Genomic DNA, 21,004 nt, shown 5'->3' on the forward strand with positions numbered 1-21,004 from the left:
CCCTGATATACTTCAGATATATTTCAACACAGGAGAGCTCACCTTTAGCCCTTATTGCTTAAGCTATGATTGCTAATTCAAATGCAATAGGTGTTTGCCCATATGGAGTGTGATTGATGTTTTGAGTTTAGCATTCTGAATGGTAGTGTTTTCCATGTGAACACAATAGATTTTATCAAGGAAGTGTGTGCCAAATGTAGAAAATTGTATTTAGTGTTTTGTTAACTGGGTGGTTTAGAGTGGCAAAATGAGTGATAAGCAAGAAATGTGTTTGTCAGAATTGGTGTGAGATCAAATACACCAGTTTCAGGTTTTGGTCATTGTGTTTGAGGTTTGGATGTTAGTGTTAAAGCGAAAACCTGTAAACACTTTATTTATTTGTTGTTCGACCACTGGTTGGTTTTGTGGCGCTGTTCCGACTTTCAGGACTTCAGAAATCGACAGTTTGTCTTTTGATTGATTGATTGAAAACTTTATTAGAAGATTTGCAGAAGTAGGTACATGAAAGTACATAATTACATACAAGGTCAACTAACAGGATAAAAACCCAAGAAAGCCACTGGCTTATTTCAATTGGGGTCCTTGAATTATGCTTATGTCTTGCTTTCAGACAGTTTCTTTCTTCAAACTGATCACTGTTGTTTTCATTCTCAAACTGCTATCACAGAATACTGTATACTTTAGTTCCTACATAAACTAAGAAGGACACAGGTTAAAGTATACCATTCGTTCTTGAGATCACTTTAGTACGGAGCCCCCCTGGGGTCACATGGTAGAAACAAATTATTTGATGTGTGAATCCGTTCCCTCGGTTTAGTAAATCTGTTCCCTCGGTTTAGTAATTAGTTCCCTCGGTTTAGTAATTAGTTCCCTCGGTTTAGTAATTCGTTCCCTCTGTTTAGTAATTCGTTATGGTTAGGGTTAGGCCCTATGTGACGATCCACACCAGAACCTATAGTGGGCGCTATTACACCTGTTGTCCGGTCTACCTTCTCTCTGTGTTCTAGATGGGCTCAGGTGTGGGTGATGATGCTAATTGTCCCTGGATCACTTTAAGAGTGGGTTAGATTGATGGACTCTCTCTCTTCCTTTGTCGACCAGCAGCCGTTTTTGGTTGACGTTCCTATTTTCTTTATCATTATTGCCATTCAACATTAATAATTTAATTTAATTAATAATTTAATAATTTTGCCATTTAGCAGACGCTTTTATCCAAAGCGACTTACAATTACGAATTACAGGGACAGTCCCCCTGGAGTAACTGAGGGCTAAGTGCCTTACTCAAGGGCACACTAGTAGTGGTGTGGTTTCAGGCTGGATTTGAACTCACAACCTTCCGATCGGAAGTCCAACACACTATCCACTAGACCACCACTACATTATATTCTTTAATAAATCTCTTATTATTGTTAACCATGTGTGGTCTCCCTTTTTGTTACCTTGTCAAGCGTAACAAATTGGGTGCTCGTCCGGGATTGAATTTGGTGAGAGCAATATTCTCTCCCTTTTCATAGTTGATATTCGGGATTGGATTGTTGGATGTGTCCAACTCTATATTGGGAGACCCGCATGGTTATTGTTTATAGTTATTGGGTTTTGGTTGAATTGGATTTAATGTATTGTTTAGTATATTTGGTATGTTGGTTTGGGTGCTGGTCGCGAGGGGGAGCTGGCCGTCCGACTGTGCTGACAAGGACGTAACTCTTGGTCTTGGCTGTGATCTTCGGCTGGAGTTTGGTGGTGAGTGCTGTGTTCTATGCAAAGCAGAGAAGGATAGGTAGGGCGGGTGGTTTAGATACCATCAGAGCTATACGTGAACCCCCGTGCTAGGAGTAGAAGCGCTTAAACGCTTGTTTATTGTTTTCGTTTGTTATTTTTGGTGTGTTGAACGCGGGGGCGCCACCAGGCATTTGCCGGTGGAAGAGTTGCATGTGAACGCACTGAAGACTAGCTGAGTGGTTAGTTAGTTGTTACTGAGTTAGATGCGGGGCAGCTCATACGAAGTATGTTAGTTACTTTTCTGTTTTGTATGTGTGCACAGTTACTCGCTTTAAATGGGCTGAAGTTTATGGCTGATATGGGAGTAGTTTATAGGAGGAGTTTGTAATAGGAGGGGAGATTCCCGTTTGTTAGGGTTGATTTATATTGGTTATTTGATTACATTGAGTTATGGATGTTTTTGAGGAGTTTGTGGAAGCTCCGTCGGTTGATGGGTTGGTACGATTAACAAAGGAACAACTGTGGAAGGTTGTTGAGCAAAGAAACAGGACGTAGTAGAGGCTTTACAGAATACATTAATTCAAAGGGGCATACTAAAGGGTAAAATGTCTGTCCCTAAAATATCAGTTGGGGTTGCATCTGGGTCTACTGAGTTAACATTTGATCAACAGAAAGAATTGTTAGCATTACAGATGGAATCTCACAGGCAAGAGCGTGAATTTCAGATGAAAGAGTGTGAGTTTCAGGCACGAGAGCGTGCGAGGGACAGGGAATTGGAGTTGGATAAATTGGCTCTTGAACGGGAGCGCCTTAAGTTGATTGCTGAGGGAAAGTTATCTGACGGTGGAGGTGGCGATTTGAGTAATTCTAAGAGGGATAATTTGTCTGCCATGGTTAGACTGTTGCCAAAGTTTAATGAAAAAGATCCTGACATTCTTTTCACTGTTTGAGAGTGTTGCCGACGATAGGGACTGGTCTACTTCAGACCGCACCGCATTACTACAGAGTGTGCTTATTGGCCGAGCTCAGGAAGCTTATATTGCTCTTAATGGTGGAGAGAGGAAAGATTATGATACAGTTAAGGCCGCTATCCTTAAGGCATATGAACTTGTTCCTGAAGCTTACAGACAGCGGTTTAGACAATGGAAGAAACATGACAAATAAACTCATGTTCTAAACTCACTCCTAAATTTCGTTGTTTGGTACCTGTACTGTAGCAATGACAATAAAGTCCATTCATTCATTCATTCATGTTGAGGTTGTAAGAGAACTAACCAGCCATTTCAATCGTTGGTGCGTGGCGGTAGAGGTGAATACTCTGGAGGATCTGTCAAATTTGATTATTTTGGAACAGTTTAAAACCATTGTCCCTGACCGCATTGCCACTTATGTTAATGAAAACAAGGTGAAAACAGCAGTTCAAGCCGCGGTGTTGGCAGATGAATTTGTACTGACTCATAAGAGTCAGTTTGGTGAACATCGTTTTCGTAGCGAGGGAAGCCATAGAAATAATCCGAACGTGACTGACCTATTGGTAAATCGTACACAATTCCCTAACGAAGGTCCTGGTTATTCTGTCCCCTTTTCAAAGTCGGAGCATGGCAGTCAGAGTAGAGTAGATCCTAACTCGACATGCAATTATTGCCTTGAGAAGGGTCACTGGAAACAGGAGTGTCCTGTCCTAAAAGGAAAGAAAACCTACAGTGGGAAGGGGGGCTCTGTTAGACCGTTGGCTCTTGCAGTGCATGCTTGTGGGGCAGCAGCAAGAGTGTCTGGGGTTGCCGAGGGGTCTCCCTTTAAACCAGGGGCGATGGCATCCTCAGTATCCAGCCCACCTGCGGCTACTGAGTTGGCGGTGGCACTACAGGGCTCTATCTCCATATAGATTAGCGAGGAGGATCCTGATTTTGACCCGTTTATTACTACAGGTTTCGTTTCTCTGGTGGGTAGCCCACAGAAAGTGCCTGTCCAGATACTTCGTGATACAGGGGCTTCAGAATCTTTTATATTGGAATCGGTTTTGACATTCTCTCAGGAGTCAAGTGTGGGGACCAGCGTTTTGATTAGAGGGATGGGAATGCAGACTTTGTCTGTCCCCTTGCATGAAATTGAGCTTTACTCTGATCTGGTCCAGGGGGTAGTAACCATTGGAGTTCGACCCTCTCTGCCTGTTGTGGGTGTGGCAGTCATTTTAGGAAATAACCTGGCTGGAGGAAGAGTGTGGAGTGATGTGCCCCCACCTCTGGTTGTTAGTTCTGGGTTTACACGCCAACAGGACCCGACCTAAGTGTGAAGGAGTTTCCTGAGGTTTTTACTGCCTGCGCCATGACTCGTGCTATGAGTTGCATGGACCCTAAAATTAATTATGGTAAAGAGCCTGATAAGTTCACTCCTGACAATTCTGTTTTTCAGTTTCCTGATCTGCCGCCGCCTTTGTCTCGGAGTGAGTTGATTTTAGCCCAACAGGAGGATCCTGAGCTGAAGCTGCTGCTCAGTGGGATTCAGCCTAAGGATGAGCTGGAGAGCTCTGAAAGTGGTTGTTTTCTCTTGGAGGATGTGTTGGTTCGTCAATGGCTTCCTCATAATGATTGTTCTGTGAGTGACCCCGTTTTCCAGGAAAAATTACTGGTCCCTATTCTGTTGTACGACAGGTGTCCGAACAGAATTATTTGATCGATACTCCTAACCGTAGACAGTCTACACAACTTTGTCACATAAACTCATTAAAATGTTATTATTTGTATTTTTGATTAATCTAGTTAAGTTATGCTGTAATCTGGGAAACAGAATTTACAGAGACCTTTTTAGTAGGCCTCTGTTTTAAGGGGGGGGGATGTGACGATCCACACCAGAACCTATAGTGGGCGCTATTACACCTGTTGTCCGGTCTACCTTCTCTCTGTGTTCCAGATGGGCTCAGGTGTGGGTGATGATGCTAATTGTCCCTGGATCACTTTAAGAGTGGGTTAGATTGATGGACTCTCTCTCTTCCTTTGTCGACCAGCAGCCGTTTTTGGTTGTATTATATTCTTTAATAAATATCCTATTATTGTTAACCATGTGTCGTCTCCCTTTTTGTTACCTTGTCAAGAGCCAGGCAAGCGTAACACCCTACGAGCCAGAACGAAGGATTCTAACCCTAAACCTAACCCTAACCCTGACCCTAATCCTTGCGATCGTTCTGGCTCGTAGGGCCTAACCCTAACCCTAGGGACCCCAGGGGGGGTCCGTACTTTAGCCTTGTGAGAGGAAGGGGAATTAGCTCAAACACACAAAACGAGCGGCTCTTCAGATTTGCGATGACCCAACACTCGTTGTTGACTCCAGATGAGATGACCCATGACTCCAGATGAGATTGCAACCTGAACCCAGTAACTAATATAGAGTTCTGTATATACCGTGGTAATATGATTCATTCGCATATTATAATTATAATTTTTTACCGCGTAAAGGTTTGCCAAATTAACCGCGATCATTAACGAATAAACTAATATTTCCCTTTTTAGCTTTGAGAACTTCTGAGAAGTACGGCTAAAACAAACCCTTTACTCTGAGTGTGTTGAGGGGAGACGATGGTAAATGCCTACTCTGGGGCAGGTGTGTGGGTAACATTGTGTATGTGTGTGTGTAAGCGTGCATGTATGATGTGTGTCCCCTGACCTGTCAGGCTCAGGCAAGTCGATGCTTATGTGTATCTTGGAGCGCAGCAGGCGCTCGATGGTCTGCTGAATCTCATCTGGAAAAGAGCAGGGAAGTTACTACAGTATATCATGAGGTCAAGGTACTGTGTGACATCACATTCATTTTCCAGGCTGCACAGTTACCGTGGTGATTCTGCGTGGGTGACCTGGAAGATGATGTGATTCTGCATCTACAGTACCATCGCAACTAACTTTGCTGAAGTGTTTATGGTTTATGCTGCATTCTGCGGTGGAGGAGGTCATAAATCTGACAGTTTGGCTGGTAACAATGGCCAGACAAAGATAAACTACTACTACGAATTAATTCTGCTAAAAGGTAATAAAATAAAAGGTATTATTGTGTACCAGAGTGTTTTGAAGAGATGGTAAGCCTCATCCTTTAGTGAGTTGTATCTACCTCTAACGACAATGTGCTGCATGTGCTGTGTTTTATCAATGAGTGTGTATGGAGGTCAGTGTTGGGCACGTTACTTTAAAAAAGTAATTAGTTATAGTTACTAGTTACTTATCCAAAAAAGTAACTGAGTTAGTAACTGAATTACTTCATTATAAAAGTAACTAGTTACTAGGGAAAGTAACTATTGCGTTACTTTTTGCCACGGTGCAGTGGGCTAGCCGTGGTGTCAGTCAAATCTTGTTTTGATTGCCTGAAATGATACATAATGCAAAGAGCATATTATACTGACTGTCTTACACACACACACACACACACACACACACACACACACACACACACACACTAATAGCATTACACATTAACCATATTTAAAAACTTTTCATAATGTATGGATGCATTTAATGTATTTAAAGATAAATACTAGTTCTTACCTTGACAACTGCCTCTGGGAGGTCAACAAGGATTTGCAGGCCACTCTTCAGTTCCAGGGTCTTGAACATCAGTGTCTCGAGCGTGGGTAGGAGTGTGCCATGGAAACAGTGGTCTTCTCCCTGAAGAATGTCTAAGGCCACTGTTAGTGGCTTCATTACACTACAGTACTCCCTGATGAACTGATGCTCTCGTTCAGTGATGGCTTTCAACCCGAACTTGGAGGAGATGGTGTTCAGCTCGACTATAGGGATCTCACAGATTCGAACAAGGGCATCATAGAACGAGTTCCATCTTGTAGTAGTGCAAGGGACTAGCAGCTTCCTTGCGATGACATCATCCACGGTCTCTGCGGCCACCGTTGAACGGCTAGCCTTGTTCCATAAGCCTGTGCATTTTGTCGTAGCACTTCTGTATATTGCTTTTGCTTCTGGTCTTGACAGTAGCCACTTGTCAACATCAGTACATGAAACCAGGTTTAATGTGTGCGATGCACATCTCTGATGTGGCGGCAAAGTAATCACAGCATCATCACCAACACTGTTTTGCAAGACATCATTAATGTTCATAAAAGTCACCTCATCCTCATCCTCCCCAGAGTCATCCTCCTTGGCTGGCTGGTACATTTTGAAGGCCTTGACGAAATTAGAGCCATTATCCGTGACAGTTGATGTTATTTTGTGGGATATGCCATAGGATGAGTGAATGTCGTCAAGTTCAGTTGCAATACTGTCGTGAGTATGACGGCCCTTGAATCGTCTGCATGCCAGGGCTGCTTTCCTTCGTTCCATGCTATGTGGATGAATCCAATGCGCGGTCACGCCAAGATAGCTTTTATTATGTGCAGTCCAAATGTCTGCAGTTGTAGAGACATATTCTAACTCTTCAAATTTATTTTGGAGCTCGGCATTCATTTTGGCATACTTGGCGTCTATATATTTAGAAAACGTCTTTCTGCATGGCGGACCGGCCCCTCCTCTCGCCGGTATTTTGGCAATTAGGGCTCTGAAGGAGTCAGAATCAACTGTTGATAACGGAAGCATGTTCACAACAACATACCTGCCTATCATTCCGTTCAGTTCAGTCTGTGTCACAAGTTTTTGTGGAGCTGACGCAGAAAAATCCAGCTTTAGCTGCTTGGACGGCGTGGCTCCGTGTCCTTCTTTGTTAGCGGAGCTCACGTTTGCCACACCTGGCCTGCTATCATCATCAACGGTTTTAGCCACTAGTTTTGTAGAAGCGTGTGCCGTTGAGAGATGCTTCATCAGGTTAGAGTTGCTTACAACGGACGTGGACAAACGTTTAGCTCCGGGACATAAAGTACACATCACATGTACGTTTTTACATTTGACCTCAATGAAGTTGAAATAGTGCCTGTATTTCCACCGTGAAAACGCCACGTTCACCTCAGAACACTCGGGACTCGCCATTGCTCTCTGATAGTTTGAGTGTGTGTGTGGTGCTGTGCGCGCGTGTGGTTTGTGTGTAGAAACATCCGCACAACACTGAACTATGGTTGGCTCTACCATACCCAATCATGATCACTTAAGCGGTTGTCTCGCCCCTCCCCAGCAATCAAAAACACCGTTGCAGCTGTGACTGAGGTCGGATGACAATGAGAAGCTTCAGTAAAGTAACTAGTAACGCGCCGCATTGAATTACCGGTAACGGTAACGGCGTTATAGCGATGGAAATAGTAATCATTTAGATTACCCGTTACTGAAAAAAGTAACGTCGTTAGTAACGCCGTTTATTCTAACGCCGTTATTCACATCACTGATGGAGGTGAGTGCGTGTAGTAGTAGGTCCTGTGGCTTTGGTGGTTTGCATTTCAGATCAACCAGTGCCCTTCACTGTGCAGCTGTCAGACCTGATGTATTACTTTACCTTACTCTCATTTCTGTGTGTATCGACAGGAGTTCTTTCCACAATGACATTTGTTATGCCCTTCATTTCAGGGCATAAAATGCCCTGCCTTCCCCCAGCCCCACTCCCTCCCTCTCTCCCTCTCTCACCCAGAAGAAAAGCACACTGGCGGTGGTAGACGATGACTACGCCGTACTGGAGCTGGGAAGACAGGTAGAGGGAGAAGCGGGGCCGGGGGAGGCCTGGTTGGAGGGGAGGGCACCCGCACCATCACATAGTCCATGATGTCATCACTAGGATCAACGTGACACATATCAGACACACACCCATCAAAGATTCTGATCTAAAGCACCAGTGTGTGACCTTCAGACCTGGGTCAAATACTATTTGAAATCCTTTCAAATACTTGAGCGTTTACTTGAGCCTGTCTGGAGTCCCTGAATGGCATGATTTGCACTTTTGGGGATTATTCAACAATGGTTCAATTGCTCCAGGCGCCATCAGTCAAGCACAGATATTTGAAATATAACATGTTATTTAAACCTATGTCTGGTGGCCTCATGCTGTACTGTAAAGTCTGACACACAATGTACATCATTAAGCATTTAGCAGATGCCTTTATCCAAAGCGACTTACACAAATACATGTGTCTTCCCCTCAGCCGCCAGGCTGATAAATGACTCTGGCTTCCCCCTCCCCCCCGCCCCCAAGTCTGCCCAGGACTGAATATGCACTGGACTCACTGTAAATACTCTGCACTGCACTTTATATATGTTGCACTATCCAATGCACTGTTGTCTGTCCTGTGTTGTCCTGTTTTTTGCATTTGTTTTTGTATACACGTGGAAAAAAAGTATAAACGCACTTACTGTAATGCCAAAGCAAATTCCTATATGTGTATGCATAATGGCAATAAACGTTATCTGAATCTGAATCTGAAAGTGAATCATCTATGCATCAGTCATTACAAGAAAGTAATCTATGCTATGACCAGGGGCCATTGGCAGTTACAATGCAGGACAGGTAAGATGTAGTCTGAAGAGATCAGAAAGGTCTGTACAAGAATTAGTACTGCTGTGACAGAAGTTTCAATAAAACCATAATGCTAAATCAATACCTCGTATTCCCTCAGACAGCAGAGGGGATGGGGGTGGGGGGGTTACATACCATGTTTTCCCAACATTGACCTTCAGAAGCTCCCTGCGTGTTATTCTGGTTCCTTTCGTGGCTGCCAACCTAAAACCACCCAGATGTAACAGCCAACAGCATTGTAACATCAGGGTTCTTCCCAAAGAATGTAAGCGGTATTACATACAAATACATATCCAGCTATTCCTCACAGGTTGAACTGAAAAGGTGCAGGCTTCAGTTTCCAGTTGAGTTATATGAGCACGATACACCAAGATCCCTTTCAGTGAGGTTTTTATCAGAAGCTAGCTACAGAGGTAACTTGTTAGCATCAAGCTAAACTCTTAGCTAGCTAGCTACATGTTGTCATGGACTTACCAAATGGTGGAAAAGCAGCCACTGCGACGTTGAAGAACATTTGGATAATAAAACATTTCCTCACAAAAGTGCCAACGTTGCAAAGGAAACGGGGTTGATGGGTAGCTATCTTGGAATTAATTAATTGTTCCGGTTTCAAACTAGTTGCGATGATTCTCCTAAATCCCCTCAGGAAAGACCGCGAGTGAGGAGATTCCCGCTGTTGACAAAGACTGGCGGTTATTACTACTGGTTATTACTGGTCCAATCAGCGATGAGATTACCTTCTGGTCCAATCAGATGTGAGATTACCTTTTGGGCAACCTGTTTTGACCAATCGCCTTTCTCTACTTGCCTTAGATACAACAATCTAAATATCTGTGACTGTAACCAAAGTGATAATAATATATAGCATTCTGACTGTATAAAAACCTCTTTCGAAGTATTCTAATAATAGAGAAAATATCATTCAGTATTTTGTTCAGTATTCAACAATACTCAGTAATGGTTTTGCTTGCCAGAGATGCTTATCACCCAGTAACGTGCAGTGAGGTCATTGCATTGGCTGGGTAGGCAGTGAGCTATTTTAAAAAAATCATGCGAGTAAACTCACTTCTTCAAGAAGTAGGCCTACTACCAGGATCCTCCCTCTTAAGCACCTATTGTATTGTTAGTTTGCTATTCTTCTCTATGCTATTGCTATTGCTATATTGCTATACTGTATTTTTAGTTTGCTATTCTTCATTTTGCCTTAAAAAAGCAGTACACTCCTACGTTAAATGCAATTATTGTAAGTCGCTTTGAATAAAAGCGTCGGCTAAATGACTGTAATGTAATGTAGGCTAATATACTATACTATAAAGTCAATCACATAGCCCATATATACTATACTATCAAATAGCTGGTGAAAAATGTCAAATGTATTGTTATCTCATAACTACACATAGCGTAGCGCAACAGCCTGTATGGCATTGCCTACATTCACCTGCATCTCAACAGGATTTACAGCAGCACGCACAACAGCTCAATGACAATATGAATTCACCTGCATCAACAACACAGGATCTACAGCATTTGAACCGGCACGCAATAGCCTACATTATCTTATGCGGCTAATTTCTCATCCTTTTCTGCCATCAAATGTAAAATTTCAACATAATTCCCACGATTGATGGAGCTACTGCTCTCGTCGTTCCCCCGAAATGCTCATTCTTGTTTAGCAAGGTAGCATGTTGCATCAATTAGGCTTTTCAAGATTTCCCTGTTCTCCTTTACCTTTGCGTTGTGTGCAGTAACATGCAGCCGGTGCTGCTCATCCAGGGCCATGTCTATGCGACTTTTGCCAAAGGTTTTCAAGGCCATCTGAGAGTGGATGTGGGCTGTGGAGTTTTCATGCTTCTCTAAAGCTCTTGGAAAATTGTTCAGGTCACAGTAGCCCCCTTTCACCCACACGCTGTCGCTAGACGAGAACAGTAGGCAAGGGAAGCAGAATAGCTTGTTAGCCTGGCTACATCCACACAGCCAGTCCTTTTTTTTGTACCATTCCGTTTGAAATCTTCGTACAATCGTCTGTCCCTTCCTTTGGGTTAATTGAGATAGGTCAGGTGTTGCCCTCCCACCTCCCATTTTCAATCACATTTCGTTTTTGCTCAAAACTGAAGGTTGAAAATCTTTTTAACTGTTGGATATCCATGATGCCGATCGCAAGTTAGCTGGGGAAATTTAGAACCCCCAGACAACCAGCCTGTCAGTATACTTGGCGAGACTCGAAACATAAAAGGGACAGGTAAACGCAGGTGAAATCATCTAAACAAAAAAGAAACCGCCTGAAGCCCAGCACTGTGGAGAAGTTGTTATTTTTTAAATAAAAATGAATAAATGAATACAATGTTGTTGTTCCTAGTAACACAAGCACATTTATTCAATTCAAAGCTTCACACACCAACGCCACAGTGTCATTATCATTCTGCCTGCTAGACATTTAATGTCCACTTGATGGCGCAGTAGAGCAAATGAAGCTTCGGCCCATGTGTGACGCAATTGGATGGAAAGCTTCAACAGTTCATGAAGCTTCATCTCGCCATCACTACAGATGTTGCATTACTGCTGTAATATTTGCCCTCTGTCACAGTTGTAAACTTAATAATCACTCGTAAGGTCTTCAGCTTCAGCACGGTGTGTGTTTACTGACTCCGCCATCTTAGATCGACTTCTCGTTCCCTGGTATCGCGGGAATAGACCACGTCGTCTTCTTCTTCTTCTTTTGGTTTTAACGGCAGCGTGTGTCCTTGATGCTGCATTACTGCCCTCTGCTGGATGTAGTTACCTTTTTCTTAGAATGATAATAATATATCATATTATACTATAGAATGATCATAGAATGATCAAAAAAAAAATATAATAATAATAAAGTGAAAAAAAAATGGAAAAAGAATATAGTATATTGCTATGTTCTTTTTTTTAAACGTTATTTATTTTTTCCTTAGAATAATAATATATCATATTATACTATAGAATGATCATAGGGTTGATCACAGGGTTGATGATCACAGGGTTTTCCAACCCTGTACCAGTGGTAAATTAGTCCACAACCCCCTTCCTCTCATGGTAAATTGCTTCCATGTTCTAAGAATGTTGCATACATCCTAAATATTCAATTTGATGTCATAATGCACTCTAGCAGACATTATACATTTCAGTTAATGGAAGTTCTAGATTGCACAGCAAAATTCTAGAATGATTTGCAGAAATATTTTACTCCTGAAAATGAGTGTCTACCTTTAGTCTATCTGACGCCAGAGGTCAAATCTGAAGTGGTTCCACGTCTAAAAATGAAGTTTAGTCTATAGAAACACTGTAGAAAGTTTCATGCTTTAGTCATAAAATGCACAATTGTTATGCCTATCAGCCTCACTACAAATGCAACTTACAGAGAAGCCACCCTTCTCTGCCCTCTCCCGCTCACTTGGCTTAATTCAGCCGCTATAATTGAGCCACTATCTCAGGGCGTAAATACAAAGCTCATTCTCAAGTATATTTGGTATTTATAGACTTAAGTACGTACACAATTTTATTTTGCCTGTCTGTGAGCGGCTCTTTAATCCATTCATTAAAAGTGTGTGGCTCGCTCGCTGTGTCTCTATCCGCTTGTTAAGTCTGACGTCATAAGTGACGTTTAGCCATTTCCGAGTCCAAACCAGAAATTCCCTGCACCAGAGTACCTGTGAACTACAGCGGTAGAATGACAGTTTAATCGTTTTTTAGACTGGGATCTATTCATACAACAAGGGACACAGCACTTTCCCGTTTTCTCCATATTGTCAGGGTATTTGAGCCTCGGAAAAGCGCTATATAAATATAATTTATTATTATTATTATTTCGGCATTTCGAAGACAGCGCCTCAGCCAACGTTGGACCCGAAAACACGTCACGACTTAACAAGCGGATAGGCGTCGTTTTGGTTTAGCAAATCATGGCACTCGCCATACCTGCATAAAAAAAATCCCCTGAAAATTGTATCTGAAACACGTGTTGTCATGTTGGTGATTTTATCCACAACGGTAACTCAACATCCTCCCGGCTGCATCTCACCCCCCCAGCCAGGCGCTGTAGTGGAGCGCAGGGTTGCCAGACGGGATTGACAATTTCAAGCCCAACCAGTCTAAAAGCTGCCGAATTCACCCGTCCAGAGTGACCAAAAGTAGCCCAATCTGGCAACACTGGAGCGGGACATCGGTTCCTCAATAAACAAGCCATGAGTAACGTTAATGTTAAAAACCTTGTCCACGATTCTCATTCATTCAGGTGGGTTAAACAAACTGTATAAACGCCATAATACTGTTGGTTCAAATGTAATATATTAATGAACAAGTTCATGTCATGTTGTGTCAGTACAAACATGTTCTAATTACATTTTATTTTAGTGAAAAACCCGACCTAACGTCACCCGCGATTGTGAAGCTAACTGTAACAAGCTAGTTAGCGAATGTTAAAGGGTACAACAACAGCTAGTTTAATGTCAACCATGTCTCTATTCTCAATAATTTCTGTAATATATGTACCAAATTGGGGCCAGTAACACTAACTTGTGTGTGAGTAAGTTATATGTGTGTGCAAGCATGTTTTTGATATTGTCAATCGTCTCACTTGTAATAGGTGAGCTGTAACACAAAATATGCCAGTGAGAAAAAGGAAAATGGACATAAGGAGCTTTTTTGGTCAAAGGGCAGCAGAGACACGTACAGGACACAGGTGAGGTCTTACAATACTAGTGTTTTAACAGTGCAGTTAATTTAGAGTTGAGAATAGCTAAATCTGTAATGTTTTGTTTCTAAGGAGATTGAACCAGGTCCACCTGCTAGGAAAGATGTAGATTACTACCTACATTGAATGTGCAATAACACTATGTGCAATATGACAACCCTAGTCGTCTATCTGTACAGTATAGTATAGTGGATAGTGTACATAGCCTTTATTTATGTAAACCAGCTCCTTCCCTTCTTGTTTTTTTTTCTTTCCTAGCACCAGGGGAGCCACCCCTCCTAAATTTCGTTGTTTGGTACCTGTACTATAGCAATGACAATAAAGACCATTCATTCATTCACATACTGTAACTGTCTCCTTTATTCATTATGTTAGATCTTATGGGGTTTTCTAGAAACATATATGCTTATGTCACTCAGACATACACATAACACATACACACACACACACACACACACACTCTATTCTCATGTCACTCAGACACACACATAACACATACCCACACACTTAGACACACACATTCTGTTCCTTCCAGGTCAGCCTGCTCTTCAGGGGTAGCAATAACGCCACAATATGCAGACTCGAGAGGTTGTTATCTTAAAGACCTTGGGGGTTAGGCGCCAGGGCACAGATAGAGGGTGGTCGAGAGAGTATTTAAGCCTGTCTGTATGTCATAATGATGTCGTTGAATGTCGTGGAATGTCGTGGAATTGTCGTTGAATGCCGAATGCTGAGATACTGTGCTGATGGACCATTCGCTGACTGTCTTAATAAATCAAGTACAGAGATTCCGACCCGTGTTGAACGTTCTATTTTCTTGCCAAATCATGTATGCTGCGCACCTAATCTATCCTGAGATGACACAACGCATTTAAGATCACAATCCTCAATAGATTGATCCATTCCATCGTTTTACCGACAAGCTGATTCTACAATTACCTTAATGTAATATACAGGGGTGCACATAACTTTTTGGGGCCAGTGCTCAGAGGAGCACCTAGGGATGCTGCTTGGTGCTCCCCGAGCTCGTGAGTCACGACCCGTCCCACAGGATGGATAAAAAAGGGATACATGGATAACTTATATTAGCAAAACGACATTTATTCATAAATAAAGATGAACAAACAAATGATTGTGTGCAAAACAAAAGAAACAAATGCAAAATTAAATGACTGCTCTTTAAGCATGAAAGTCTGTCAGACTCCTTTAAACACAATGAAATCAACTGACATCTCTTTAAGCACTAACTGAATGTCTGTTCTTTAAACACAATGAAATCAACTGACATCTCTTTAAGCACTGCTCTGTTCTGTAAACACTGAAATCAACTTTTCAACAAAAAGTTACAGCCTAAGCATTTATTTATGCTACAAGCTTAATCACCATCATGACTGCTGTTAATACTGTCCTCAATTTCAACCATGGTAGAGGATGTTGTAGGCTATCACTTTAAATAGCTCATTATTTTGATTGTGCAACAAAGTCTTTTTTTTCCCCTTCTAATAGAATTCCCAACCATATTCCCTGGGTCAGGGGTCGAGGTGCGATAATGAAGCTGTAAAACAAACGTCTGAACGTTTGAAAGCTTCAGAGAAAAGAAACGTGAAGTCCCTTGGTGTTGTTTTTCCTTTTAGCGACGAGTCGTTCGGGACTGAATTTTCACGTGGCGGCGAGATAACCGTGCGATACGCGATACGCGGAATGAAAGTACGAGTTACAAGACTTTCCGAATGTTTTCGTGAGGGGAGTCGCCGTGGTTGTCGCCTTCGGCTGAGGGGACGGCAAATAGTTACTTAGTGGGGCTTGCAGTGATGCAGCAGTCAGCATTCAGCAGTTGGATTTTGAGGAAGTAAATTCCTCTCCCAGCGCTTCCAGCTGTTGGTGCGCAAGAGCGCGTTCATGCCGCTGATCTGCCGCGCAGCATGCATTTTGGCGACGCATGCGCACTGGCGCACGAGTTATGTGCACCTCTGGTAATATAAGTCAATTGTATAGAAACAACTCACCAAAATAGACTATTTCACAACTGATTTGAAACCCCCCCTCAACCCCCCTATTCTGTACCTTGCCATACCTTGGCTTTTGCTGAAATGACACCACTGGTCTCATAGCCTATTGGAAATGTATTGCGTGTGTGTGAGTGAAAGCTTTTGTGAGCCTGCATGTATGATGTGGCTCTTTCTGGTACCCAAACAATTCTTTGGGGCTCTTATTCTCCAACTGGTTGGCCACCCCTGGGGCCTCATTTATATATTATAAAAAGGTATTTGAACGTCATCTTTCACTTTCACTTTAGCAAATGTTTCTAAACGTAAGCATTATTTATAAAACGAGCTGCGCTTGTTTAACATTGCGTACGTGCTTCCTTCTATAAATACCAAATATACTTTAAATTGAACGCAGGTGAATAGCGGCTCAAAGAAAAGCGGCTGAATTAGGCCAAGTGCTAAAATATAGGGTAGGCGTTGGTCTGGAAGCGGGAGAGGGCAGAGAAGGGTGATTTATCGTTTGATTACTAACCAGGCAAATGCTTGTACTCAAGTTGTAAAAGAAAATCATTTCTTAACTCATTTTCTCGGCTGATAACAACATCGTTAATTTTATTACGAGCCACATTCACTTCGCATGAATTACAGTATAGGCAGTGCAGCTCACATGCCTGTAATAACTCCGCATAACCAGTAGGTAATACCCGACGTAGAGCTATGATCGTTTCCAGAGCAGTGGTATGGCTACTCTCCGGTGTGTATTCTCTGGTGAATCTTTAGACTTCCTGATTGATTGAAACTCTTCCCACATTGGGAGCAGTGGTATGGTTTCTCTCCTGTGTGTGTTCTCTGATGAATCTTCAGGCTTCCTCCTTCACTAAAACTCTTCCCACATTGGGAGCAGTGGTATGGTTTCTCTCCTGTGTGTGTTCTCTGATGAATCGTTAGATGTCCTGCTTGATTGAAACTCTTCCCACACTGGGAGCAGTGGTATGGTTTCTCTCCTGTGTGTGTTCTCTGATGATTCTTCAGGCTTCCTCCTTCACTAAAACTCTTCCCACATTGGGAGCAGTGGTATGGTTTCTCTCCTGTGTGTGTTCTCTGATGAATCGTTAGATGTCCTGCTCGATTGAAACTCTTCCCACACTGGGAGCAGTGGTATGGTTTCTCTCCTGTGTGTGTTCTCTGATGAATCTTCAGGCTTCCTCCTTCACTAAAACTCTTCCCACATTGGGAGCAGTGGTATGGTTTCTCTCCTGTGTGTGTTCTCTGATGAATCTTCAGGTGTCTTGCATCACTAAAACTCTTCTCACATTGGGAGCAGTGGTATGGTTTTTCTCCTGTGTGTGTTCTCTGATGAATCTTCAGGCTTCGTCCTTCACTAAAACTCTTCCCACATTGGGAACAGTGGTATGGTTTCTCTCCTGTGTGTGTTCTCTGATGAATCTTCAGGTGTCCTGCATCACTAAAACTCTTCTCACATTGGGAGCAGTGGTATGGTTTTTCTCCTGTGTGTGTTCTCTGATGAATCTTCAGGCTTCGTCCTTCACTAAAACTCTTCCCACATTGGGAACAGTGGTATGGTTTCTCTCCGGTGTGTATTCTCTGATGAATCTTCAGGCTTCCTCCGTCACTAAAACTCTTCCCACACTGGGAGCAGTGGTATGGTTTCTCTCCTGTGTGTATTCTCTGATGCTTCTTTAGATTTCCTGCTGTATTGAACCTCTTCCCACACCAGGAGCAGTGGTATGGTTGCTCTCCTGTATGTATTCTCTGATGAATCTTCAGGCTTCCTCCGTCACTAAAACTCTTCCCACACTGGGAGCAGTGGTATGGTTTCTCTCCGGTGTGTAATCTCTGATGAATCTTCAGGCTTCCTCCGTCACTAAAACTCTTCCCACACTGGGAGCAGTGGTATGGTTTCTCTCCGGTGTGTAATCTCTGATGAATCTTCAGGCTTCCTCCGTCACTAAAACTCTTCCCACACTGGGAGCAGTGGTATGGTTTCTCTCCCGTGTGTATTCTCTGATGCTTCTTCAGACATCCTGATTGATTGAAACTCTTCCCACACTGGGAGCAGTGGTATGGTTTCTCTCCCGTATGTGTTCTCTGATGAATCGTTAGAATTCCTGCTCCATTGAAACTCTTCCCACACTGGGAGCAGTGGTATGGTTTTTCTCCTGTGTGTGTTCTCTGATGAATCTTCAGGTGTCCTGCATCACTAAAACTCTTCCCACACTGGGAGCAGTGGTATGGTTTCTCTCCCGTGTGTATTCTCTGATGCTTCTTCAGACATCCTGATTGATTGAAACTCTTCCCACACTGGGAGCAGTGGTATGGTTTTTCTCCTGTGTGTGTTCTCTGATGAATCTTCAGGCTTCCTCCGTCACTAAAACTCTTCCCACACTGGGAGCAGTGGTATGGTTTCTCTCCCGAATGTGTTCTCTGATGAATCGTTAGATGTCCTGCTTGATTGAAACTCTTCCCACACTGGGAGCAGTGGTATGGTTTCTCTCCTGTGTGTATTCTCTGATGCCTTTTTAGATTTTCTGCTTTACTGAAACTCTTATCACACTGGGAGCAGTGGTATGGTTTCTCTCCGGTGTGTATTCTCTGATGCGTCTTCAGGGCTCCTGCTTCACTAAAACTCTTCCCACACAGTGGGCAGCGGTAGGTCTTCTCTCCGGTGTAAGTCTGTGGGTGTGTTTTAAGGTGATTCTTCCGCCTCGAGCTCCTGTGTTGTTGATGGTTTCCTGGTGTGGTGGAGCTGGGCTCACTGTCTGAACCTGGGTTGGAGCTCTGCTGGTCTGTAAGAATAGGAACATATACAGGGTTATATAGGCAAGTTTATTTGTATAGCACATTTGATACAACAAGGGCAATTCAAAGTGCTTTACATACAGCATTAGGATATTAAGAAAGAAAAAAATTTAGAAATTAAATATCAACATTTAACAAGATAATAGGCAATGAATACAAATATATGAATTAAAGTGTTCTCTATCTAAGTATGTCTCTCAGAGAGATAAACCTCTGCACCTCCTACAAGCATCGTACCACCATACAGGATTACGGTCAGATTATTACAGGGAGTGGTTGCACATATGATGCAGAAGAGGTTGATTATCATTATTTAAAAAATAATAGTAATAAATATGCTAATATTAGAAAATTGACAGCGCTGTAAATAGTGTCATTCTTGCACAATACACAATGCACCCACAATGGTGGGTCTTAGGCTACCGTGGTGTGGTGGAACATGCAGGAGAAAAGGCTGGATTCCCCTGGCCCATGTAAACATTCCCCTGCCCATGGAAACATTCCCCTGGCCCATGTAAACATTCCCCTGGCCCATGGAAACATTCCCCTGCCCATGGAAACATTCCCCTGGCCCATGTAAAAATGGATTTTGTTAAACTCGACTTTCAAAGACGAGGTCGTCGTTTCTATGTTTGGTCCTCTCGGTGCTTCTGACCCTGGCTCTTCTATCATCAACATCTAATGACCATCCTCCTCTACCCTCCCATCTCTCTCTACCCTCCCATCTTCCTCTTCCTCTACCCTCCCACCCTCCTCTACCCTCCCATCTTCCTCTTCCTCTACCCTCCCATCTTCCTCTACCCTCCCATCTTCCTCTACCCTCCCATCTCTCTCTACCCTCCCATCTCTCTCTACCCTCCCATCTCTCTCTACCCTCCCACCCTCCTCTACCCTCCCATCTCCCATCTCTCTCTACCCTCCCATCCTCCTCTTCCTCTACCCTCCCATCTCTCTCTACCCTCCCATCCTCCTCTTCCTCTACCCTCCCATCTCTCTCTACCCTCCCATCTCTCTCTACCCTCCCATCTCTCTCTACCCACCCATCTCTCTCTACCCTCCCATCCTCCTCTTCCTCTACCCTCCCATCTCTCTCTACCCTCCCATCTCTCTCTACCCTGCCACCCTCCTCTACCCTCCCATCTCTCTCTGCGTGCGACTGACTGCGTTCTGCTTTGTTTCACTTTTCTAATTGCTCATCATGCCTCTTCTCTTCTCCTTACTTTCCTGTGTTTACATGTGGCTGTCCTGTAGTCCAGGGGGCCGTTCCACTAACATGGATTAGTATATCGGCGATTGAAATAAATCAGGCGATCAGGCAACTCGGGATTGGAATTCAAGCCTCAGGTGATTCCTCGAACGAGGATCAGGCTTGTGTCATCAGTGTTCACAGAACACCGGCTTACAAATCTTCGATATGGGCGTGTGCACGCAGACATAAAGAGCCCCGAAGAGTCGATCTGTCGAAATGAAGATACTCCACTCTGCAGGGGTCCTACATTTGCGCAGCATTCCGAATTATTGATCTTTATGAAGACGGAAAAATAAGATGTAAAATAGTGCAATACTGCCGCAATTAACAAGGCGAGGGAAATGGTTTGGCAAGAAATTGCTGACCGATTAAATGCGTAGGTCATACTAGCCCCAGTTATTGTTATATGTTCATATTTTAATAAATGAATTTTACTACTGTGGTGATATCAGCAGCAGGCTGCAAACCGTCATAACGCCACAATGGCCTAGTGGTATCGACCGCTGCCATAGTATCTATTCGTAATTTTTAGACGGTGGTTCAAATCCCTCTTCGGACACACTTTGTACTGCTACTAACTACTACTTTCGTTGTCTGAATCTAATCTAAAATCTCATCTAAAAAAGTATGTAGGCTATAAAATTATGGTGCAGGCTAATTTACAAGAACTGACACGATTACAATGGTGTTTGAAGCCTTTGCATGAAATCTTCGGTTAAATGTAAAAAAAAACAAAAAAAACACTTAGTCAAGTCTCGAACTCGCAACCTTCAGAACTCTAGCTGGTTGCCTTAACCACTGCGCCAGCCAGACCGCTGTGTCAAAAGCAATGCAAGTTGATAGACATACCTATTTATTTTATTTTATTTTTTACACTTTTTAATTTATTTATCCATTGATCTATCTATCACACTTTCAAAATATCAGGTTATCTATCACACAATCAAACTATCTATCTATCGATCGATCACACTTTAAAATTATCAAATGATCTATCTATCTCGTAAAAAGTGTCTGTACTGTCGTTCGGGATGTAGTTTCCGCCTGTGAGACAATCTGGACGCACGCATTACTTTAGCCAGTCTT

The sequence above is a fragment of the Nansenia antarctica genome, assembly GCF_963989245.1.
Source record: "Nansenia antarctica genome assembly, chromosome: 17".
Lineage (NCBI taxonomy): Eukaryota > Metazoa > Chordata > Actinopteri > Argentiniformes > Microstomatidae > Nansenia > Nansenia antarctica.